This window comes from Ursus americanus, chromosome 6 (genome assembly GCF_024610735.1).
Source record: "Ursus americanus isolate L20-20 chromosome 6, mUrsAme1.1.p, whole genome shotgun sequence".
NCBI classification, from domain to species: Eukaryota; Metazoa; Chordata; class Mammalia; order Carnivora; family Ursidae; genus Ursus; species Ursus americanus.
The window spans coordinates 84,169,172-84,196,286 of record NC_142132.1 but is presented as its reverse complement, the minus strand read 5'-3'; positions in this window follow the sequence as shown (position 1 = coordinate 84,196,286).

The following is a 27,115-nucleotide window of genomic DNA, read 5'->3' as shown; positions in this document are numbered from 1 at the left end:
CACCCAAAAAATGGGCAGAAGACACAAAGATACTTCTCCAGAGAAGACATACAAATGGCCAACAGACACATGAAAAAATACTCCACATCACTTGCCATCAGGCAAATACAAATCAAAACGGCAATGAGATACCACCTTACACCAGTTAGAATGGTTAAAATTAACAAGGCAGGGGGCACCTGGGTGGCACAGAGATTAAGCGTCTGCCTTCAGCTCAGGGCGTGATCCTGGCATTAGGGGATCGAGCCCCACATCAGGCTCCTCCGTTATGAGCCTGCTTCTTCCTCTCCCACTCCCCCTGCTTGTGTTCCCTCTCTCGCTGGCTGTCTCTATCTCTGTGAAATAAATAAATAAAATCTTTAAAAAAATTAACAAGACAGGAAATTACAAAAAGTCAGAGAGGATGTGGAGAATGCGGAGCCCTCTTACACTACTCGTGAGAATTCAAGCTGGTATAGCCACTTTTGAACAATATGGAGGTTCCTCAAGACATTAAACACAGAGCTATCCTATGACCCACCAATTGCACTACTGGGTATTTACCCCATAGACACAGAGAAATGAAAAGAAGGGGCACCTGTATCCCAATGTTCATAGCAGCAATGTCCATAATAGCCAAACTGTGGAAGGAGCCAAGATGTCCTTCAGCAGATGAATGGACAAAGAAGATGTGGTTCATCTATATAATGGAATATTACTCAGTCATCAGAAAGGATGAATACCCACCATTTGCACCAACGTGGATGGACCAGGAGGGGATTATGCTAAGTGAAATTAAGTCAAGCAGAGAAAGACAATTATCATATGGTTTCACTCCTATGTGGAATGGAAGGAATAGCATGGAGGACATTAGAAGAAGGAAGGGAAAAGTGAAGGGGGGAATGAGAGTGGGAGACGAACCATGAGAGACTATTGAAACTGGAAAACAAAATGAAGGTTGCAGAAAGGGAGGGGTAGGGGAATGGGTTATCCTGGTGATGGGTATTAAGGAGGGCACGTGTCATAATGAGCACTAGGTGTTATATGCAAACAATGAATCATGGAACACTTCATCAAAAACAAATGAAGTACTGGAGGGTGACTAACATCATTTTAACAAAAGAGAAAGATATGAAATCCATACAGGAAAACTGTCACTATTTGCAAATGACAATAAATCCCGAAAAATTCCACAAAAAAAACTGTTAGTTTAAACAAATTCAAGAAAGCTGCAGGATAAAAAGTCAATATACAGAGACCTGTTGTCTTTATTTTTTTTCAGATTTTATTTATTTAGAGAGGAAGAGAAAAAGCACATGAAGGGGGAGTATCAGAAAGAGGGAGAAGCAGACCCTTGCTAAGCGGGGAGCCCAACTCGGGGTTCAATCCCAGAACTCTGGGATCATGACCTGAGCTGAAGGCAAACGCTTCACCTATGGGGCCACCCAGATGACCCAACTTCTTGCATATCTGTATACGGATGACACACTTTCGCAAAGAGAAATTTAAAAAGCAATGCAATTTACAATTGCATCAAAAAAAAATCTATGAATAAAAGTTACCAAAAATGAGAACGACATAGTACACTCAACACATGGAGGAAAGAAATGAAAAACATGTGTGACGAGGGGGGCAGAATGTTTGGGTCAAAGATTTGGAAGGCAACACAAACAAATGGAAGCATATGCCATGCTCCTTAACTGGAAGAGTTAATTATGTGAACATGTCCATCGTACACAAAGGAATCGACTATCTAAGAAATCCCTATCTGAATTTCAGTGGCATTGTTCGAGGAAATAGAAAACAGTCCTCAAACTTGTATGGAATCACAAAAGACCTCAAATACCCAAAGCAACCTGGAGAAAGAAAGGTGCAGTCAACACACTCCTGGATTTCAAGCTAGATTACAGAGCTGTTGTCATCAAAACAGGATGGTACTGGCATAAACACAGACACCAGGTCAGTGGAACAGAACAGAAAGCTCAGAAACTTACCCACACGTAGATGATCCTAACTTACAACACAGCAGCAGAAGATATGCCATGAGGGAAGGACTGTCTCTTCAGTGAGTGGTAACAGGCAAACTGGACACTAAATGCAGAAGAATATAACTGGGTCACTTTCTTACACCACACACAAAATTTTTAATGGATGAATGATTTGAACATAAGACCTGAATCTATAAACCTCCAAGTAGACGCAGGTACTAAGTCTCTCAACATTGGTTTTGGCTAAGAGTCTTCAGATCGGACACCAAACGCAAAGCAACAAAAGCAAAAATAAACAGGTGGAACAACTAGATACTGACATCTTCCACATGACAAAAGAAACCATCAAAAACTTTAAAGGCCACTGACCCAATAAGAAAAAATATCTGCGAATCATATGTGTGAGAAGAGGCTAATATCCAAAATACACAGAACACTCATACAAATCAAAACAACAACAACAACAAAAAAAACCATAAAAAAATGGGGGGAATATGTGAATAGATACTTTCCAAAGATAGCACACAGGTGCCAACAGATAGAAAAAGTTGTTCGACATCACTAAATACCGTCAGGGAAACATCAGTCAAACCCACAATTGGCTATCCCTTCACAACTGTTGGAACAGCAATTGTCCCAGAGAGAGACAAAAGGTGGGGTCAAGGGTGTGCAGACGAGGAGACACTGTGCACTGTTGGTGGGAATGGAAATTGGTGCAGCCACTGTGACAAACGGTATGGAGGTTCCTGAAAAAATAAATGCAACTACCACATGACCCAGTAATGGCTCTACTGAGTATTGATTCAGAGAACACAATAATACTGCCTCAAAAAGACAGATGCACTCCCACATTCACTGCAGCATTATTCACAAGAAACAGACGTGGAAACACAGAGCTTGGGGGCCTTATGCCAAGAAACTCAGACACAGAAAGACCAATACCAGATGCTCTCATGTACATTCCACGTGAAATAAACAAATACTGAATGCATGGATACTGAGAGCAGATTGGTAGGTGCCAGATTCCTGGATGAGGTGGTAGAAATGGGTGAAGGTGTTCAAAGTCTCAATGTTTGAGTGAGAAAATCCGACAGTCATGAAATGTTCTGTCCAGCATGGAGACTAAAACTAACCCCGCAGCATGGGGTACAGGTTTCCCTGCTCTTTGAAAGTACAGGGCTTCTGAGAAACCTTGCACAGCAGAAATGGTGTCAAGAAGGAATGGCCATTAATTTACACAGAACAATTAGACAGTGTGCTCAGACTCCAAAATTCCTTCTCTTTGGCTTTTCTTAGGCCTCAGGACACAAGTTTCTAAAGGTGGCCCAGCATGAAAGAAGATAAAGCACATCAGAGGCTGACAGACACCATTCAAAGTGCTGGTGGCTGGATGCGGAGAGCTGTTCCCAGCGAAAGGAGCTGGTTGGGGTGCACGCCGCCTCTGTCATGCTTCTCCCCAAAACAGATGCTGAACGCCATTCTCACTGTACACCTTTTTTCATAAGAGGGAAATCCTCTTCAGGTCTCTTCCTCTTACTGAAGCTGGGTAATAACGTAGTTCTTTCAAGAAAGCCCAGTGTCTTACTGTGAACGTTTAAAAAGTGGGGGATACTTGTACTTGAGCATTGCTGAGGGAGATGTGAAAGGTACTCCCAGACACAAACCTCAGCAGATCCACCGGGAAAGGCACCTTCCTCAGCATGTGGAACACGGACTACCTCCTACCCCCCGAGAAACCCTCTCCTTCCCCTCGATCAGGACAACCCACAACAGCTGGGAGTTACCCCAATTCCTCCATTCTCCTGCTCCTAATAGCTAACCCATCAGCAAATCCTGTGAGCTCCATCTTCAAAATGGACCCAGAATAGGTCTAACCACTCCATCCAAGGCCACCTGTCTGGTCCACAGTGTCTGAGTTCCTGGAAAAGCTTCGTCATTGACCTGCCTTGCCATCTTCAACCCTCTGTCATCTGTTCTCAACACTGTAGCCAGGATGGCCCAGTGAAACAGGGTCTCATGGGGTTATAGCCCTGGAATGGCTTTCTGTCAAACTCTGTCACCTCTCTGAGCTCATGTCCTAAGCTCTCTCCTGTGGCCCAGGACCTTGTTGCTGTTCCTGGACATACCTGGAATTCTCCTGCCCCAGAGCCTTTGCACATGCTTTCCCTTCTGTTTCGAATGCTCTTGATGTGTTCTCACTCACCTTCGGAGAAGTCTGAATTGGAGTGACAGGGACAGAAGATGAGGCTGTGTGTGTTGGGTGAGGCTGGTGGCCAAGAAGAATGTTCTCTGCCAGCTCTCCGCCTGTGCCTCACTTGTCCTCAGCCAGGAACTTGCACACAGCCTTCACCTGTCACAACTCTCACCCAGGAGACCCACAGCCACCCCTGGAGACCACCCTGCCCACACCCTGCTGCAGAATGCATTGGGACCCTTGTCAGCTTTACCCAGACCTGGAACTCCCCCGTCTCCTGAAAAGCTCCCGGATTCCTCCTCTTAGTCCAAAATCACACTGGCGCAAGGCTTTCATGAGAAAGCTATAATGCTAACTAATGAAAGGTTCACACCTACTTTCCCCTTCTGTTGCCTTTCTCTCCACCTTCTTTCCTACCTGTGCAAACTGTAACATATCAGTGGAACATGAACATGCTCTGAGATCTGAATATTTCATTACAGCTTTCTGAGGACTCCTTATGTGATAAGAAACTAGTGTATCCTACAATAGGGTGTTTTACAACTCTCATCTATAGAATAGTACAGCCCAATTCACTACAATTTTACCTCACTCTTCATGAAGCAGAACACTTTTTCCTTTCTTCTCTTACTTAACTTCCAGTTAGTTCACAAGGCATTGAATATTCACTTCAGGGGTAGGATTTAGTGATTCCTCACCTGCATACAGGACCCGGTGCTCATCACAAGTGCCCTCCTTAATACCCCTCACCCATTTAACCCTTCCCCCCATACCCCTGTCCTGCAGCAACACTCAGTTTGTTCTCCAAGGTTGAGTCTATTTCCTTGTTTGCATCTCTCATCACCCCTCCACTCTGTTCATCTGTTTTCTTTCTGAAATTCAACAAGCGTGAGAAGCATAGGATATTTGTCTTTCCTCACTGATTTTGCTTAGCTTAATACACTCTAGACCCATCCACATCTTTGCATATGGTAAGATTTCATTCTTTTTGAAGCTGGGTCATATTCCATTATATATATATATATCCCACATCTGCTTTATCAATTCAAAGTGCATGGACTTTGGGATTCTCACCATAGTTTGGCTACTGTGGACATTGCTGCTATAAACATCATGGTGCATGTTCCCCCTTTGAATCTGCATTTTTGTATTGTTTGGGTAAATACCTAGGAGAGCAATTGCTGAATCATGTGGTTGTTCAATGTTTAACTTTTTGAGGAACCCCCACACTGTTTCCCAGACTGGCTGCACCACTTTGCATTCCCACCAACAGGATGGGAGGGTTCCCCTTTAAGCAGAACATTATCTGCTGGCAATTTCATAAGAGGAAACAAAACCTCTGGGAGATGCACCCAGGGTCAGGCAAGCAGTTGCAGACTTCACCCCAAGGCTCCTGATGCCAGCCCCTTTAAGCCACCAGCATGCCACTATCCAAAAGAATTCCCAGACTCTCCTTCTGACTCCACCACCAAAGAAACTACAGAGAGAATATGGCACCTCAAAATATCGAGATAATACATTTAGTAAAACTAGAAAGTCAAGCTCAACTTTTAACCGGAACAGGCCGCTTTGGATAATTTTCAATTTTCCCTCCACCCTAATTTTAACTCTTCTGATGAATAAACTAATCAATGATGAAACATCACCTTTGTCAAATGACATCATCCAAATCCGTATAAGATGAAAAAAAGCCACCTAACTCTAGATGCTGGCCACTCAACCATATCTAAGGCATAATTGAATAAACACTGTTAGATGAAGGAACAAATTAGATGTTACAAACAGGCACAGAGTGAATCTCACCTTCCCTTTCTAATAAAAGAGGGTTCCTAGGTAACAGATGGTCAAAATACTTTTGTAATGAATAAATGGACAGAGAAATTGTGATCCCCTGCAAAGTTCTACCAGCAGGGAAACTAAGTAATTCTTCCACCAAACCCAGAATGCTGACAGCTACTTCAATTTACTTTGTGGTTTCACCAGAGAAAAGAGAAAAGCTCAGGAGGTTTTGGGATAATGACAGGTTTTACCTCCAGCCCTGACATAGATAGGACATTTTGCCAAACATGCCTGTGCTTTCTCTGAACACTGGCGTCCTGTGACAAGCTGCCTCGCTGACTCCGATGCTGACGTTCAAAACCTCGGGTGTCTTGGAGCCAGAGCAGAGAAGTGTTTTCAGCTGGGGACAAGAAGGCACCTGTGGCCTAAAGCCTGCACACCTGCTTCAGTTTCTGGGCAAGGGGCAACACATACTTGTTGTTTAGCAGTAATTATCTTCATTCTCAATAGAGCAATGACTTTGACTTTTCTGGAGAGCAGACTTACTCTTCTAAAGAAACCCTCAATTCTTCTATTCCCAATGCAACTAGAGTGGAACATTTATTTCGCACTTAAATAGAAAACACTGTTATTGTCGACATTACATGAATGAACTTTAAAAAACATTTTAGAGAGAAAGGAAGACACTTTTATTCAAACCCAAGTCAGGACAGCTGCCTGGGAGACACAATCTTCACCAAGAAGGGAGTGCTCAGAGGAAGGAACATTTGGGGCAGGCTTATATATTTTTTTCTGTTTTGTTTTACATAAAGAGTAACACACCACAATGAGGATCTTCTTAGATTGCAGAAAGTGACAGACTCTTTCTTATGTTTTCAGTATGTTCATGACAGTATGACTTTAAACTTAAGGGAGACAAAGAGGTTCTTTATTTTTTTTATCATTATGTTGGCATTTTTGGTTATTGTTTTCTTCTCGAAGCAGATGTACAACATGTGCTTGGGACAGAAACAGGGCCCATGCTTTGAGGCTTTGTGCAGTTATTTTGAGCCAGGTAAAATGTTAAAGGATAGCTTCCCTGGGAGCCCAGGATCAGGGCCCACAGATGATATAAGATAAAAATTACTTTTATCATTATAATTACCCCTAAATGGAGGAATTTGAGGCAAAAGCACCTTTCACAAGAGTACCAAGAAATCAAAATGATGCCCACAGAAGGCTACCTTCTCCATGGTCAGCACAGGTAACAGAAGTGTTCACAGTCTCTGGACTCCTGCCCTTCTCCTGCCCAAATCTCTGAAGCACACAGACCACTTAAAATCAGAATTGTAGAACTGCTAGACACCTTAGAGATGTCTGGCACCATTCCCTTGGACTGCAGAATAAAACACAGTAGCTCGTTGTCACAAACTAATTTCAACATGAAGTGCCCCCTGGATGCACTAAGTTCTTTCTCTGCAAATGTTGACTAATGTAAGTCACAGTCATACTATATAAACACTACGATGGCTGGGAAGTCATCGTAGGTAAGGGAATATTTTAGCCATGTTTATAAGCATTGGCTCACTTTGTAGAAGAGGCTGAGCTGAGTGTTTTTAAATACTATTTCAGACCTGTTTTACAGCACCCTCTGAACATACCAGAGCCTGAATGGTCTAAAAAAGATAGTTGGTTTCAGTAACTTTAATACCAGGAAAATATTATACTGTCTCTATTCCTAAGAATCTTTGAGTATCTTACCCAGAGGTCCTCCACTGAGATAATGATCTTAATGATCACCATGGGCAGAGGTGAAAAGGCCAGCTGAATTCGTTCCAGTTGTCCACATGACAAGAAAAGCCTGATACTTGATAGGTTTCCAGATCAAGAAGACCAGAGATAAGAGGGAAACAGTACCCTGTATGGAACAACAAGGGATTTGGAGTCAATTTGGGGATCCCACTTAGGTTTCTGACACTAAAATCCTCTGTGACTCATATCATCTGAGTCCCTGTCTAACCACCTGAAAATGTGCCTAAAAATATCTACACCCTAGTTGAGAAGTTTAAGAGGCAGAATGCTACAAAGAGCCAGTATGATGCCTCTCAAGAACAGGTGCTCAGGAAGCCATAATTGCTATTGGGTCTATTTCTTTTCCAGAAGAAAGAACACATGTTGAATCCATATTTCTCATAGATGACTCACCAGATGATTTTCAAACCTGAAGGAAGGCAAAGAAGTCGCTCTTGTGTCATATTTCACTCAGAAATCATGTTGTTGGACTGGTGAGGACGATAGGATAGCAACGTCATCAATAAGAGTGGGGAGCTTCTAATTTATATATGGCCATGTTGACCCCCTTAGCTCAGAGCCACCAGAAAAGGCAGCTGGGGAGGGGGCACCACAATCACTATGAGTGGGGAGCTTCCCATTTCCATATGGCCATGTTGACCCCCTTAGCTCAGGGCCACCATAACGGACAGCTGAGGGGGACCACAGGCCAAGGCTGCCAGGTGTGGCTGGGGCAGGCAGAACTCTGACTTAAGGCTCAACTCCTGTCTAGGTTATTATAATGCTCTTCACAAAGAAAGTGCCATTGTGTGTGAGCCCTCATGTATAAAAGGTTCAAAATTTCCATTGAGATTCCCTCTCTGACCTTTAGGATATGTAGCAAAGTTCCATTTAATTTTTAAACATTGAAGGACTTCCTGGTTTTCTTTTCGCTCTGACTACCAGTGTTAGAAGGCAAGAGAAACAAAAAGTATAAGAATTGAGGGTATAATTGTGACTATTCACAGATAATACGATTTTGTACATAGAAAATCCAAAACAGTCTATAAGTACCCTATTAGAATTAAAAATGCAATTTATAATAATAATAATAATAATAATAATAATAATAATAATAATAAAAGAGGTTTCCTAGGAAACAGATGGTCAAAATACTTTTGTAAGCAATAAATGGACAGAGAAATTGGATTGTAGCTTCCCACTGGACAGTTTCTGAAAGAAAACGTAGAACCTGTCAATCTTGGGGTAGGACATAGTGTGCACTAACCATTTAAAAGAATTCAGTGGGACTTCATAAAAATGTGACATTTCTCCTTATCTTATGACCAGGAGAATATGAAAAAGTGAACTGCAGGCTGGGAAGTAAAGATTTGCAATACACACACTGACAAAGACTTGTCCATAAAGAATTCCTGCTCATCAACCATAAAAAGTCTATTTATAAACAAATACTTCACAAAAGACTGACTGATGGCCAATAAAAACAGGAAAGGGTGCTCTACAGTATTATTTTCAGGAACAGCAAGGCCTTTCCTAAAATGAAAACATACACACAAACCAGTATTCCCTAGATGGATGACGTCCTTATTTCTGAGGACAGCTTGAAGAACAGACTAGCATCAAAGTAAAGTGATGGAATTCCTGACCGTCAGAGGATGGACAATTGACCTCAAACTACAGTACAATTTCTAGGCATCATTCGGTCCTCTGAAGGCAGACAACTACCACACCCCTTTCTACACCACACAGGTTGCTTCCCAACCCCTACCATAAAAGAAGAAGATGAGAAACAGAAAGGACTAGTAGGAAATAGCAAAAATCACATGTGGGGATTATCCTGAAACACACTGATCACATAACTAGTGTAAGGAAGTGTAGGGAACTGACAAGGACAGAGAATCAAGAGGTACTTCTTTGGGAAATGCTGTCTGAAATCGTCACACGTTGGTACCTGCTAATGAGGGCTCTGAGCATACCATAGGGTTTGCTCACAAGGGTCTGCAATACCATCGCTGAGGACTGAAACTCTTCAAGACCTCAAAGCTTGCCTGATTGACTATTGGACTAAGAGATTCCCATGTTCTGAAAACAGATACCAACTCATTGAAAGGTTCACCTAGGCTCTCTCGGAGGCCCTACAAGAAGCTGAACCATTCACTGAAAATCAATTACACACACACACACACACACACACACACACACACACACACACACACCTGTCATTTCACCAATTACTTAAACATCCAAGGTTCATCCTACCTTTTCTTTTTCACATTGATATTTATACTCACATGAAATGTCATCATTTCTAATGAACACTGATGTCAAAATAGAGATCCATTAACACAATAGTCACAAAATGGAACTTCCCTGCTGTAATTTTCAATATAGCGTTTTTTAAAGTTCATACATATTTTAGGTTTTTGGTAACTTATACAGGAGAAGATCAGCATTGAAAAACTCTGAATACTGACAATGAGTTTTAAGCCTAGAGAAGAAAAATTGTCCAATTTCATAGATAATAAGGAACCAAAGGGAAAGCATGGAAGCTGTAGTCGAATAATTTTACACATATGCATCCTCTATTATTCTACTACTGAGGGGCCTGCTTTATTACCACTATGCATGCATCAATTGTCTTCCACGTGCACCTGCACAGGTATAATGAATTACTACAGTAGAATGAAATATCTGGGAACTACTTGGCAGCATCTATAATCAACAATGAAATTTCGATCTTATATTTGGTGAACTTCCACTGTCTGTCCCTTTAGACAATGGACCCTAAACAGAAGGGGGAATGAACCAAGAGAGACTATGGACTCTGGGAAACAAACTGAGGGCTTCAGAGGGGAGAGGGGTGGGGGATTGGGATGGGCCAGTGATGGGTATTAAGGAAGGTACATATTGCATGGAGCACTGGGTGTTATATGCAAATAATGAATCACGGAACACTACATCAAAAACTAAGGAAATACTGTATAGTGACTAACATATCATAATAAAAAATTATTATTAGAAAAAAATTAAAGGTAAAAAAAAAAAAACCAATACAGCTTTTCTGTTTCAAGAACAATCACAATTGAGAAAAAACTAACTTCCAATCCCTAAGGCAAAACACAGACCAAGTTCCATTTCACTCCCTTTCATTCACATTCTCTGTGGGTTCTAAGCTATTTCCCTACCTCCTTTCCTGCTGAGCAGGGACCCCGGGCTCGATCCCAGAACCCTGGGATCATAACCTGAGCCAAAGGCACCTGCTTAACTGGCTGAGCCAGCCAGGAGCCCCAGCCATGTTTTTCTTAAGCAAAAGGACACGTTCTCACGATGCCTTCACATGACTTCACATGGGACCAGAGACCTGCATTTGCCTCTAGGAGGTTGCAGATGAAGGCAATTGCAACCTCTCACAGTGGTTTATCAAATACAATGACCTGCCTGGTGACAGTGAAACTCTTAAGAGCCCACGAGAGGGTGCTGTGACACTCAGCTGTGGCTGGGCTGGCACAGAGAACCAAATCCATTTCCCTGCCTGATGTCTGTGAGGAACAGATGCCCCCACTGTGAATGAGACCCTGCCACTGAGCTGTCCAGAGATGGCCATCCTCACGGAGGATGAGGATAAAGGACAATGCCTGAGGAGACCTCATTTCTCTCTTTTATCTTTTCATATTTTTGACAGTGGACAAATTACTGCCTAGGAGTCCCCAACTACCTTAGTCTCATCTGTGAATGGCCAAGAGGTTTTACAAAACACTTAAGATTTTGACCTCACAAATGCCCACAACCACTTACCATAGGGATTCAACATTAAGCAAAGATACTGTTCGTTGGAAGAGAGGTCCTGCCCACTGTTGTTTCTCACTTATATGCTCATCTTCCTTACCTCATGGTAACATAACCACCTTGATTCCTGCTGCCGTCATCAGGAAGGCTGATGTGACTTGAAGGGCATTACCCTGACATCATTCTTTCTTAGCAATAAGATGTGGACATTTCCCTAGTCCTACACACCCAAAGTTGAATCGGAATCAGGATTGAGGAGGCTGATGAGAGTTGAAGGTGTTTTCCTGTACACGGTGGTTTATTACCAATAAGGATGGGTCAGAGTCCTCGAAATTCCAGAACCTTTTCATTAATGCTTCCTACTCGTGAAAGATGATGTACATTGGTCTTTCCCTGTATAGTGTGGTAACTCAGAGAAAAGTGCTTAGCCCTTTGGTCAGACTTCCATGACCACTTTGGACTGGCTTCCATATTCACAGAGGATGATGTTAGGACTAAGAGGGTTCCTGTGCACTGTTATTTCTTACAGATAAGTGTATGGCATTTTTGTTACATTGCCAGAACCACTTAGCGCTGGCCTTGCCGGCCTCCTGGGGACGAACCCTAACCCTAGGTCGGCCCCTGAGGGGCCCCTCCCAAGGGGCCTGGTGCCACAACGCCAGGGATTGGGGACCACCGAGCCCAGTGCCGGAGTCACCCTGCCGCCCCGCAGCAACCCGGGCTCTAGGGGCGCCGCCAGTCTTTCAGGGCGAGAGAACGGGCAGGGCCCTCCAAGCCCCCGGCGACCTTCGAAGGCCCCTTTGCCAAAACGCTTGGGCCCACACTCCCTCTCACCAGTGCCCTCAGCTCGGCCTGCCCCTCCGCCTGCGGCAGAGCTGGGGGAATGGGCCTGCTGGACTCCTGGGGGCTAACACTTACCCTAGGTCAGCCCCTGAGGGGCCCCTCCCAAGGAGCCTGGCACCGCAATGCCGGGGATTTGGGACCCCCGAGCCCCAGTGCTGGAGTCACTCTGCCACCCCGCAAGCACTCAGGGTGCTATGGGCGTTGCCAGTCATTCAGGAAGGGAGAACGGGCAGGGCCCTCTGATCCCCCTGAGACCTTCGAAGGCCCCCCGCGCAAAAACTCTGGCTCCCACGCTCCTGCTCGCTAGCGCCCTAACCTCGGCCCACCCCTCCGCTCGCTGCAGAGCTGGCGGATCAGGCCTGCTGGCTTCCTGGGGGCTAACCCTATCCCTAGGTCGCCCCCGAGGGGCCCCTCCCAGGTAGCCTGGTGCCGCATGCCAGGTATTGGGGACCCTCAAGTCCCAGCGCTGGACGCACCCTGCCACCCCACCGCCACATGGGGCACTAGGGGCGTCGCCAGTCCTTCAGGGCGACAGAACGGGCAGGACCCTCCGAGCCACCTGCGACCTTCGAAGGCACCCTGAGCCAAAGCCAAAATGCTCTGCCATGCTCCCGCCCACCAGCTACCTCACATCGACCCACACCTCCATTCACCGCACATGGTCGGAACTAGCCTGCCACCTTCCTATCCCTAACCCTAGGTTGGCCCCCGAGGGGCCGGTACCAAGGGGCCTGGCGCGGCAACGCCGGGTATAAGGGACCCCAAGCCCCAGCGCCGGACTCACCCTGCCGCTCCACCGCCACCCGGGCCTCTATGGGTGCTGCTGGTCATTCACGGTGGGAGAACGGGCAGGGCCCTCCGAGCCCACGGCGACCTTTGAATGTCCCCCCATCCAAAACACTTGAGCCCAGGCTCCTGCTCCTCAGCACCCTCACCTTGGCCCGCCCCTCCGCTCGTCGCAGAGCCGGTGGATGAAACCTGCCCTCCTCCTGGGGGCTAACCATAATCCAAGGTTGGCCCCTGAGGGACCCCTCCGAAGGGGCCTGGCACCGCAATGCCTGGGATTGGGGACCCCTGAGCCCCAGCGCCGGACTCACCGTTTCGCCCCCCTCCACCACCTGGGCCGCTAGGAGCACCATCGGTCATTCAGAAGGGAGAACGGGCAGATCCCTCCGAGCCCCTGGCGACCTTTGAAGGCCCCCCGCGACAAAACGCTTGGGCCCATGCTCCCGCTCGCCTGTGCCCTCACCTCGGTCTGCCCCTCCGCTCACTGCACATCTGGTAGATCGGGACTGCCAGCCTCCTGGGTGTTACCCTAACCGTTGGTGGGCCCACAAGGGGCCCATCACAGGTTCCTATTGCCACAACACTGGGGATTGGGGACTCCCGAGCCCCAGTGCTGGACTCACCCTCCCGCCCTACCGCCCCCTGGGCTGCTAGGGGCGCCGCCGTTCATTCAGGGAGGGAGAACGGGCAGGGCCCTCCGAGCCACCTGCGACTTTCGAAGGCCCCCCGCACCAAAATGCTTGGGCCCACGCTCCCACTCGCCAGCGCCCTTACCTTGTCCCTCCCCTCAGCTCGCCGCACAGCTGGCAGATCGGGCCTGTGGGCCTTCTGGGAGATAACCCAAACCATACATCGGCCCCCGAGGGGCCCCTCCCAAGGGGCCTGGCACTGCCACGCCGGGGGTTGGGGACCCCCGAGCACCAGCGCAAGACTCACCTTGCTGCCTCTCTGCTACCCGGCCCGCTAGCAGTGCCGTCCTCATTCAGGGCGGGAGAATGGGCGGGGACCTCCGAGCCACCAGCGACCTTCAAAGCCCCACCCCTGCCAAACCGCTTGGGCTCACGCTCCCGATCGCCAGCGCCCTCACCTCGGCCCACCATTCCGCTCGCCACACAGCTGGCAGATCGGGCCTGCCGGCCTCCTTTGGGCTAACCCTACCCTAGGTCGGCCCCCAAGGGACCACTCTCAAGTGCCCGGCGCCGCCACGCCGGGGATTGGGGACCCCCCCCCCCCAGTGCCGGACTCACCTTGCGGCCCTGTCGCCAACCGGGCCACTATGGGCGCCGCCGGTCATTCAGGGCGGGAGAACAGGCAGCGCCCTCCGAGCCTCTGGCGACTACGAAGGCCATCGGCGCCAAAACGCTTGGGCTGACGCTCCGGGTCGCCAGCACCCTCACCTCAGCACGCCACTTCAATCGCCGCAGAGCTGGCGGATCGGGCCTGCCGCCCTCCTGGGGGCTAACCCTAACCATAGGTCGGCCCCCGAGGTACCCACCCAAGGGACGTGGAGCCGCAACGCCGGGGATTGGGGAACCCTGAGCCCCAGCGCCGGACTCAGCCGGCCGCCCCGCCACCACCCGTGACGCTAGAGGTGCCGCCAGTCATTCAGTGCGGGAGAAGGGGCAGGGCCCTCCAAGACCCCGGCGACATTCAAAGGCCCCCCGCACCAAAACGTTTGGGCCCAGGCTCCCGCTTGCCAGGCCCCTCACCTAGGCCCGCCCATCCGCTCTCCACATAGCTTTCCGATCCGGCCTGTCAGCCCCCTGGGGGCTAACCCTAACCCTAGGTCTGCCCCCAAGTGGCCCCTCCCATTGGGCCTGGCGTCATAACGCTGGAGATTGGGGACCCCTAGCCCCAGCGCTGGACATACCATGCCGCCCTCCCGCCCCCTGGGCCGCTAGTGGTGCCGCCGTTTATTCAGGGCGGGAGAACAGGAAAGGCCCTCCGAACCCCCGATGACCTTTGAAGTTCCCCCGCGCCAAAACGCTTGGGCCCACGCTCTTGCTTCAAGCGCCCTCACCTGGGCCCACACCTCCGCTCGCCACACAGCTGGCGGATTGGGCCTGCTGGCCTTCTGGGGGCTAACAATAACCCTTGGTCGGCCCCTGAGGGGCCCATCCCAAGGGCCCTGGCTCCGCAACGCCTGGGATTGGGGACCCCTGAGCCCCAGCACCGGACTCACCCTCCTGCCCCTCTGCAACCCGGGCTGCTGGTGCGCCTTCGGGCATTCAGTGCGGTAGAATGGTAAGGGGGCTCTGAATCCCCGGCGAAGTTTGAATGCCCCAAAGCCAAAACGCTTGAGCCCACACTCCCGCTCGACAGCGCCCTCACCTTGGCCTGCCCCTCTGCTCGCCACACAGCTGGCAGATCGGGTCTGCCGGCCTCCTGGGGGCTAACAGTAATGCTTGGTCGGCCCCCTAGAGCCCTTCCGAAGGGGCCTGGCACCCCAATGCCGAGGACTGGGGACCCCGAGCCCCAGTGCCAGACTCACCCTAGTGCCCCTCCTCTAACCGGGCCGCTAGTGTAGCCGCCTGTCATTCGGGGCGTAAGAACGTGCATGGCCCTTCGAGCACCCGGTGACCTTCGAAGGACCCCCCCCCCCGTGAAAACTCCTGGGCCCATGTTCCCGCTCGCCAGCGGCCTCACCTCCGCCCGACCCTCCGCTCGCCGCATGGCTGGCGAATCCGGCCTGCTGGCCTCCTGGGGGCTAACCCTAACACTAGGTCGCACCCGAGGGGCCCCTCCCAAGGGGCCTGGCGCTGCAACACCGGGGATTGGGGACCCCCGAGCCCCAGCGCCGGACTCACACTGCTGCCCCTCTGCACCCGGGCCGCTAGGTGCGCCGTCGGGCATTCAGTGTGGTAGAACGGGAAGGGCGCTCTGAGCCCCCGGCAACTTTCCAATGCCCCCCACGCCAAAACGCTTGGGCCCATGCTTCCGCTCGACAGCGCCCTCACCTCGGCCCGCCCCTCTGTTCACTGCACAGCTGGCAGATCGGGTCTGCTGGCTTTCTGGGGGCTAAGAGTAATGCTTGGTCGGTCCCCTAGAGCCGTTCCAAAGGGGCCTGGTGCCCCAACGCCGAGGATTGGGGACCCCAAGCCCCAGCGCCCGACTCACCCTACCTCCCGTCCTCTACCCAGGCCGCCAGGGTAGCCGCCCCTCATTCAGGGCGGAAAAACGTGCATGGACCTCCGAGCCCCTGGCGACCTTCGAAGGCCCCCCGCACCAAAACGCTTGGGCCCACGCTCCTGCTCGCCAGCGCCCTCATCTCGGCCCACCCCTCCGCTCGTTGCAGTGCGGGCGGATCAGGACTGCCGGCCTCCTGGGGGCAAACTCTAACCCTAGATCGGCCACCGAGGGGCCCATCCCAAGGCGCCTAATGCCACAATGCCTGGGATTAGGGACCCCCGAGCCCCAGCGCCAAACTCTACCCTGCTGCCCTGCCGCAACCCGGGCCGCTAGGCATGCTGCCAGTCATTCAGGGCGGGAGAACGGGCAGGGCCTTCCAAGCCCCTGGCGACAATTGAAGGCTCCCCACACCAAAACGCTTGGGCCCATGCTCCCGCTCGCCAGCGCCCACAACTCGGCCTGCCCCTCCACTCGCTGCACAGCAGGCCTCCTGGGGAAACCCTCACCTTGGGAGGCCCCCGAGGAGACCCTCCCAAGGGGCCTGGTGCCACAACGTGGGGATTGGGGATCCCCGAGCCCCAGCACTGGACTCACCCTGCTGCCCCGCTGGCACCCGGGCAGCTAGCGGCACGGCTGGTCTTTCAGAGCGGGAGAACGTGTAGGTCTCTCCGAGCCCCCAGAGACCTTCAAAGGCCCCCCACGCCATAATGCTTGGGCCTATGCTCCCGCTTGCCAGAGCCCTTACCTCAGCCCGACCCTCCGCTCACGCACAGCTGGCGGATCTGGTCTCCCGGCCTCCAGGGGGCTAACCCTAACCCTAGGTCAGCCCCCGGAGGGGCCCCTCCCAAGGGGCCTGGCCACGCAATGCCGGGGATTGGGAACCCCTGACCCCCAGCGCTGGACTCACCCTGCCGCCCCGCCACCACACGGGCCGCTAGGGGTGCCGCAAGACATTCAGTGCGGGAGAAAGGGCAGGGCCCTCCGAGTCCTGTCGTCATTCGAAGACCCACCGTGCCAAAAGGCTTGGGCCCACGCTCCCGCTCGCCAGCGCCCTCACCTCGGCCCGCCCCTCCGCTCACCGCACAACCGGCGGATCGGGCCTGCCGGCCTCCTGGGGGCTAAACCTAACGCTAGGTCGGCTCCCAAGAGGCCTGGCACCGCAACGCCGGGGATTGGGTATCCCCGAGCCCCAGCGCCAGACTCAACTTGCCTCCACCAGGCCACCCGGGTCTCTAGGGGTGCCGCGCATCATTCAGGGCGGGAAAACGGGCAGAGCCATCTGAGCCTCCGGCGACTTTCGAAGGCCCCCCGCACCAAAACGCTTGAGCCCACGCTCCCGCTTGCCTACGCCCTCACCTCGGCCCACCCCTCCGGTCGCTGCACAGCCGGCGCATAGGGCCTGCCGGCCTCCTGGGGGCTAACACTACCCCTAGGGCGGCCTCCGAGGGGCCCTTCCGAAGGGGCCTGGCACCGCAGCGCCAGGGATTGGCGACCCCCGAGCCCAAGCCCGGACTCACTTTGCTGTCCCGCCGCCACCCAGGCTGCTAGGGACGCCGCCAGTCATTCAGGGAGGGAGAACAGGCAGGGCCTTCCGAGTCCTGGTGAACTTCTAAGGCCCCATGCACCAAAATGCTTGGGCCCATGCTCCCGCTCACCAGCGCCGTCACCTCGGCCCGCCCCTCTGCTCTCGCACAGCCAGCGGATCAGGCCTGCCAGCCTCCTGGGGGCTAATCCTAACATTAGGTTGGCCCCCAAGGGGAACCTCCCAAGAGGCCTGGTGCAGTAATGCCAGGGATTGGGGACCTCCGAGCCCCAGCGCCTTACTCACCCTACCGCCCTGCCCCGCCACCACCCGGGCCGCTAAGGGCGCCTCTGGGCATTCAGGGCGGGAAAACCGGCAGGGGCCTTGAATCCCCCGGGGACCTTCCAAGGCCCCCTGCGCCAAAATGCTAGGGCCCACGCTCCAGCTCGCCGGCGCCTTCACCTCGGTCCAGCCCTCCACTACCGCACAGCTGGCGGATCATGCCTGCCGGACTCCTGGGTGCTAACACTAACCCTAGGATGGCCCCAGAGGGGCCCTTCCCAAGGGGCCTTGCGCTGCAACGCACGGCATTGGAGACCCCCAAACCGCAGTGCCAGACTCACACTGCCACCCTGCCACCACCCGGGCCGCTAGGGGCGCGCTGGTCATTCAGGGAGGAAGAACGGGCAGGGCCCTCCGAGCCTCTACGACGATAAAAGGCCTCTGGCACCAAAACCGTGGATACCATACTCCCACTCGACAGCGCCCTCACCTCGGCCCACTCCTCGGCTCGCCGAACAGCCGGCGCATCGGTCCTGCTGGCCTACGGGGTCTAACCCTAAACCTAAACCCTAACCCTTAACCTTAAACACTAAACCTTAACCCCTAATCCTAACCCTACCCCTAACCCCTAACCCTTACCCTAACCCTAACCATACCTTAAACCTAACCATAAACCCTAATCCTTAAACCCTAAACCCTAACATTAACACTAAACCCTAAACCCTAACCCCTAACCCTAATCCCGAAACCCTAAACACGAAACCCTAACCTTAACCACTAACCCCAAACCCCAAACCCTAACCCTAAACCCTAACCCTACCCCGACCCCTACCATACCCCTAACCCTACCCCTAGAACTACCCCTTCAGCTAACCCTACCCCTAACCCGTAACCTAACCCTAAACCTAACCCTAACCCTAACCCGTACCCTAACCCGTACTCTAACCCTAACTCTAACCCGTACCCTAACCTTAACCGTAACCCTAACACGTACTCTAACCTGTACCCTAACCCGTACCCTAACCTTAACCCTAAACTGTACCCTAACCCGTAACTTAAACCATACCCTAAACCTAACCGTAACCCTAACAAGTACCTTAACCCGTACCCTAACATTAACCCTAAACCCTAAACCCTGACCTTAACCCATACCCTAACTCGTACCATAACCCGTACCCTAACCGTACCCGTACACTAACCCTAACCCGTACCCTAACCATAACCCTAAACCCTAAACTGTAACCCATACCCTAACCCTAACCAGGACCCTTACCTTAACCTTAACCCATACCCTAACCCGTACCCTAACCCATACCCTAACCTGTGCCCTATCCCTATCCCGGACCCTAACCCATACCTAACCCTAACCTGTACCCTAACCCGTACCCTAACCCTAACCCGTACCATAAACCGTACCCAAATCAGTACGCCAACACTTACACTAAATCGTACACTAACCCGTACCCTAACCCGTACCCTAATGCGTACCCTAACCCGTACCCTAACCCTAACCCGTACCCTAAATCTAACCCGTACTCCAACCCTAACACTAACCCTAAACCCAAACCCTAAACCCTAACCCATACCCTAAACCCTAATCTGTACCCTAACCCATAACCTCTAACCTGTAACCCCTAAACCCAACCCTAACCTGTACCCTCTCCTTACCCTAACCCTAACCTCTACCCTCACCCATAACCTAACCGTAACCCATACCCTAACCTTAACCCATACCCTAATCCGAAACCCTAACCCCGGGGACTGGGTACACCTGAGCCCCACCACGGAACTCAGACTGCCACGCCTCAGGACACCATGCCCCTTGGGGTGCCACAGAGCATCCCGTGCAGGAGAACTGGTAGGGCCCCCCTGAGCCCCCAGCGATCCTCGGCAGCCCCCTACACCCCAACCCTGAGGCCCACGCTCATCCGGCCCCACGCCTTCCCTTCAGCTTGCCACCGAGCTCGTTGCAGAGCCGGCAGATCAGGCCTGCCGGTTTCCTGGGGCCTAAACCTGACCCTAGGTCGGCTGGGTAGGGCCCCTCCCCTGGGGCCCGGTGCCACAGCCCCAGGGACTGGGGACACCTGAGCCCCACTGCAGGACAAAGCCTGCCAGTCCACAGGAAACAGTGCCCCTTGGGAGGCTGTAGAACATTCAGAGCTAGAGAACCACGAGGGCCCCCAGAGCACCAGGCGAACTTCGGCGATCCCTAAACCCAACATTGAAGCCCATGCTCACCCCACCCCGCACCCTCACCTCAACCCGTGGCGGAGCTCGCCACATAGTGGGCAGATCTGGCCTGCGGGGCTCCTGGGCCCCAACTCTAACACTAGTTCATCTGTGGAGGGTCCCCTCCCCAGGAGCCTGGAGCCGCAGCCACGGGGATTCGGGACACCTGAGCCCCACAGCAGGACTCAGTCTGCCACCCCGCAGGAAACCGTGCGCCTTGGGAGGCCATAGAGCATTCAGGGCGGGAGAACCAGGAAGGCCCTCCTGAGCCACCAGCGAACTTCGGCGGCCTCCATCACCCCAACCCTGAGGCCCACGCTCACCCTCCCCACACCCGCACCTCAGCCCATGTACCTCGCCATACAGCCAGCAGATCGGGCCTGCGGGGCTCCTGGGGCCTAACCCTAGCCCTAGGTCAGCTGCAGGTGTGGGGGCCTCCCCAGGAGGCTTACACCGCAGCCCTGGGGAATTGGGATACCTGTGCCCCACCGCAGGACTCAGCTTGCCACCTGACAGGAAACCGTGCCTCTTGGGGCTCTACAGAGCCTACAGGGCACGAGAACTTGGGGAGGCCCCCGGAGCCCATCTCCATCCTTTGGCAACCTCCCATGCCCGAACCCTGAGGCCCATGCTCACCCTCCCCCATGGCCTCCTCTCAGCCCTCCACAGAACTCGCTGTACAGCCTGCAGATTGTCCCTGCCGGGCTCCTGGACCCTAACCCTTACCCTAGGTTGGCCACAGAGGGGCCCCTCCCCAAGGTCCTGGCACCCCACTCCGGGGGATTGGGGACACCCAAGCCCCACCGTAGGACTCAGCCTGCAGCCCACAGGAAACTGTACCATTTTGGGGAACAACAGAGCATTCAGGGCAAGAGAATTGGGGCAACCCCTGAGAGACCCTTCTGGTGAACCCCGACCTTTGTGGGCCCTTCCAGATGAAACCCCAAGGCTCACACTCACCCGCCCTTGTGCCCTCATCTCAGTCGGCCTGGGAGTTCTCTGAGAACTGGGCTGTTCGGACCTGCTGTCTCTTGAGGCCTTACCTAACCTTGGGGCCTCTGCTGAGGGTCCCTCCCCGTTTGCTTGCCTCCAAGGCAGCAGGCATTGGGCTCACCTCTGCACGACTAGAGGACTCAGCCTGGCCCACAGCAGGAAACTGTCCATTTGGGGCTACAGCAAGGATTCATAGGAAAATTGGAGGGCCCCCCATCAGTCCATCCCAGGCAACCCCCACTTTCAGAGATCTCCCCGGATCCAATTAGTAGCTTCACACTGACCTTTAAACTTGCTCTCCACGGAGATCTTTTGAAATTCTCCACACTTCCAACCAATGGCATCATCCAGCTTCAGTGCCTTACCCAGCTTTAGGTCTTGAGATGGATTAAAATGGGAAGTCACTTCACTGATGACGACATACTGGTGACCAAAACATACATGCATAAATGCTTCATATCACTTGGCTTCAGTGAAATGCAAATCTAAACCCCTACAGATGCCATATCACACGAGGCTGAATATCTAAAAATAAGAAGACATGAAACTATACATGTTGGAGAGGATGTGGAAAAACGGGAACCCTCTTACACCCCTGTACGAATGCAGTCCAGTACAGCCACTCTTAAAAATGGTACGGAGTTTCCTCAAGAAGTTATAAATAAAACTACCCTATGTCCCAGCAATTGCACTACTGGGTATTTACCCCAAAGAGACAGAGGTAGTGAAGACGGGACACATGCACCACAGTGTTCATAGCAGCAATATCCATAATACACAAACTGTGGAAGGAGTGCAGATGACCATGGGTAGATGAATGGATAAAGAAGATGTGGATCATATATATAATGGAATATTACTCAGCCATCAGAAAGGATGAATACTTACCATCACACCGACCTGGGTGGAGCTGGAGGGTATTATGCTGAGTGGAATAAGTCAACGAAAGGAAGACAATGATCATATGGTTTCACTCCTATGTGGAATATCAGAAACAAGGAAGAAGACCATAGGGGAAGGAAGGGAAAATAGAATGGGAAGTCATCAGAGAGGGAGGACACACATGATGGACTCTTAACTATCGCAACATACTGATGATTGTTGGAATAGAAGTTGGGGGGGTAACTGGGTGAGTAGCATGAAGGAGGCCACACGATACAATGAGCACTGGGTGTTACACATGACTGAAAATTTATTGAAGACTACATCTGAAACTAATGGTGTACTGTAAGTTGGCTAATTGAATTTAAATTAAAGAATAAAAGACCTCGAATAAACAATCCTAAACATTTGTATGGAACCACTAAAGATTCCGAACAGCCAGTGCAATGTGGAAAAGAAAAACAAAGCTGGAGGACTCACAATTTCAGATTTCAGGTTATACTACAAAGCTGCATTCATCCTAAGAAGACAGTACCGCACAAAAATAGACACAGCGACCAAAGGAACAGGATACAAGTTCAGACAGAAACCCACAATTATGTGGTCCATGAATCTTCCACAAAGCAAGCAACGATATCAAAAGGGAAAAGGACAGTCTCTACAACAAATGGTGTTGGGAAAACTAGACAGCTACGCACAAAAGAATGAAATTAGACTGCTTTCTTACACAATACAGACAAACACAAAACAGTTTCAAGACCTCAATATGAGACCTGAATCCATAAAAATCCTACAGGAGGGAAGACAGTAACTTCTTGACATGGACCATACCAACGTTTTTCTAGACTGTGTCCTGAGGCAAAGGAAATGAAAGCAAAAATAAACTATTGGGAATACAGCAAAATAAAAAGTTTCCACACGGCAGAAGAACAATGGAAACGTAAAAATAATAAGACAACCTATTCAAAGGGAGAAGATATTTGCAATGATCATATGCAATAAAGGGATAGTGTCCAAAACATATACAACTGATACTACTCGACCCCCAAAAAACAAATAATCCACTTAAAAAATAGGCAGAAGACATGGACAGACATTTCTCCAAAGAAGAAATACAAATGGCCAACAGTCCCGTGAAAAGATGTTCACCATCACCCATCATCAGAAAAATGTAAATCCAAAGGACAATGAGGTAATACCTCAAGCCTGTCAGAATGGCTAACATCAAAAGCACAACAAAGAGCAGGTGTTGGGAGGATGTGGATAAAGGGGAATCCTCGCGAACTGTGGGTGGGAATGCAAACTGTGGTGACCACCTTGGAAAACAGTATGAAGGTTCCTCAAAAAATTAAATATAGAACTACCCTACGATCCAACAATCACACTACTCGTATTTACCCAAAGAATAGGAAAACAGTAACTTAAAAGGATACGTGCACCCCTATGTTTCTTGCACCATTATTTACAATATCACAATATGGAAGCAACCCAAGTGCCTGTAGAAAAATTGACAAATGAGATGTTAGATGTGTGTATTCACACACACACACACACACACACACACACACACACACACACACACACATACACACACACAATGGAGTATTACTCTGCTTGAAAAAGAATGAAACCTTGCCATTTGCAGCCACGTGGTTGGAGTTAGAGAGTATTATCCTAACTAAAATCAGTCAGTCAGAGAAAGACAAATCCCATACGACGTCACATTAATGGGGAATTTAAGAAACAAACAAAAATAAATAACTAAAAGAGAAAAAGGAGACACACCAAAATACAAACTCTAAACAATAGAGAACAAACGGATGGTTACCAGAGACGAGGTGGAAAGAGGGATGAGTGAAATAAATGAAGGGGATTAAGAGGACACTTTTCTTGATGACCACTGAGTAATATATAGAATTACTGAATCACTCTATTGTACACCTGAAACGAATGTAACACTGTATGTTAGCTCTACTGGAATTAAAATAATTTTTTAAAAAATATTTTTCTTTCAGGAACCTCTTTGAAAAAGCTTTTCCTGTTCACTGTGCATAAGCCCTACTTGGGAGGATTCACTCTACAATAATTATACACTCCATGACTCAAATTCAGATTTCACTGAGTTCTTACTGTGCATCCCAGCCCACGGGAGCCATGGTCCTTTTCAGTCCAGGCTCAGCACCTATGCATTCAAGATTGGAAGTAGAGACACATGTCACATCACAGTCCAGAAAGCTATTATTGTTTCTGTTTCAGTGTGAGAGAGTCACAGACTTTGGGACAGGTTTCAGAGCAGGTTTATTATGGATCCTGGATCTCTACTTCAATGTTCATGGCCTAGATCCATTTGGCTAATAGGTTCCCTGTGGATGGGCTTGCTTCCAAGCACATACTTGGAAGATGCAAAGGTGGGTGGGTTTGGTGCGGGACAGAAAGAAGACCAAAAACAGACAAGGGTCCGACCCCTCCCCTGATCCAGAAACTGCTACGGGAGAGGGTACCGGAGGTAGAATCCTTGTGAAACTCCAAGGTCACCAGCTGAACACAGGAGGCACAGGTCAAGGGATCTGGAGATGCAGGGGTTGAAGGCTGCTCTGAGCTACCTCTGGGAGGAAGGGAGGGAAGGAATGAAAAGGAGACACTGCCTGCCTCTGGCCCATGCCAGCTGCCCACCGACACCATCAGTCTATGAGCTGACACAGCCTTGGCTCAGGATGGGATGGCTTGGGTCCCTCAATCCTCAGTGGGACAGCTGGCCCCAGGGCTCAGAGACATGCGGAGGGAGATGAGAGGGAAAGCTGCCCCACCCAGGTCATCCCCTCCTTGAGCAGACAGCCCTTCAGAACTGCTAAAAAAAAAAAAAAAACCCACTAACGGGGTTGAAAGACATGCCATGGATGAACTAAGGCATAGATTTATGTAAAATAACATTCATTTTTAAGTTCAGAGCTGTTATCTCAGAAGTGGGGAGAGCTTCCCTGATGAAGACTGAGGGGAGGGCAGGCCATGCTGAAAAGGGAGACATGGCTCTCCTGATTGGGGACCTGCAGCCCCCTTCCATGGCAGGGCATCATCCTCGCATCATACGAGATCCATGGAAGTGTTCCATCAGGGCCAGATGTTTGTCTTGAGAAGGCTACCCTGGCATCGGACTGCACAGGGCACCAGGGACGAGGGCCAGATGGAGGACGGACAATACCCCGGGGCCAAGGGCAAGAGCAGAGGCACATGACCTTGAAGATGATGATGAAATGCAGGAGTTGGCAGCATCGAGCCGGCCCGAAAGTACCATGGGAGCAGTGCCCACAGCTACACTGACTGGGTGCCTTCTGTGCCAGGTGTGGCTGACTTCAGTGTGCTCCAGACTAGTCCTGACCACAAGTCTAGGAAGTGTGCACCACCCTCGGCCTCCTCTCCCCTTGCAGCTGCTAGGAATCACGGTCACAGACCCTGGTCAGCTTTCGTGGAAACCAAGCAGTGGCTCCCCCGCACGCTGCACCTCTGGTGGTGGTGCAGTGCGACCCTCGTGCCTGGCCAGACACTGATGTCTACCTGTCTCCACACAAATCCACGGACAGGAGGGTGTCCCTGAATTCCACAGCATCTGATGAGACAGATCCACAGAACCCAACACCCAGTGGGTCACTCGGGACCTCACCTATGGTCATGGAGCTCCCCATACCCTATTTCTGTCACTTCCCACAGAAAGCCTGGTTCTGATCACCCACAATACCATACATCCTGGTTGCTGACCTGGGGTCATGCCATGAACCCACATGGCACCTTTCTTTAAGTGAAGGCTATGCCTACACCTCCTAGAAAATATTTCTAATGAAGTACAAGTCCATCAGCCTATGGTGTGAACGGTAGCACCAAGCCTGCATGGTAGTAGTCAGTAATTCTAACAAGGGTTAACCCCACCCCCAGTCTCACAAAACCTTCCTCCATCCCCACTGAACTCATGGTCTGCCCTCAGAAAACCCTCCAGAAAACAAACCTTTCATCTGAATGCTCTCTTCACCTTCTGCTTCAAATCTTGTCCAACCACAATGATATGAAACTAGAAATCAGTCTCAAGAAAAAAATGGGACAGTCAAAAATAGGTGGAGATTGGGGGGCCTGGGTGGCTCAGTCGTTAAGGATCTGCTTTCAGCTCAGGTCCTGAACCCAGGATCCTGGGATCTAGCCCTGAATCAGGCTCCTTGCTCAGTGGGAAGCCCGCTTCTCCCTCTCCCACCGCCCTGCTTGCGTTCCCTCTCTCGCTGTCTCACTCTCTGTCAGATACTAAAATAATCTTTAAAAAATATGTGGAGATTTAACAACATGCTACTGAACAACCAACAGTCAAAGAAAAAATCAAAAAAATTTTAGAAGTACCTTGACACTGATGAAAAAGAGAACCTACAAAAACTTATGGGATATAGCAAAAGTAGCTTTATGGGGGAAATTCATAGAAATTCAAGCCTTCATCAATCCATGAGAATGCTCTCCAATAAACAACCTGATTTATGTGGTAAAGAAGTAGGAAAAAAAAAACAACAAACAAAGCCCCAAATCAGTAGAAATAAGGAAATAACAAAAAGGAATGCATAAATAAATCTAACGGAGACTAAAAAGACAAAAAAAAAAAAACAATGAAAATGAGAGCTGCCTTTTTTGGAAAGATAAACAAAACTGAACAAACTTAGCTAGACTCACCAAGAAAGACAGAGGACTCGAATACAATCAGGAAAGAAAGATAATGGATTCCTGTCTCATATCAAAATCAAAAGAACTCTTCAACCTTGGACACAACAACTTCTTGCAAGCCACGTCTCTAAAGGCAAAGGAAATAAAAGCAAAAATGAACTATTGGCACTTCATCAGGATAAAAACTTCTGCTCGGCAAAGCAAAAGATCAACATAACAAGAAGGCAACCTATGGAATCGAAATAGATAACTGCAAATGATATT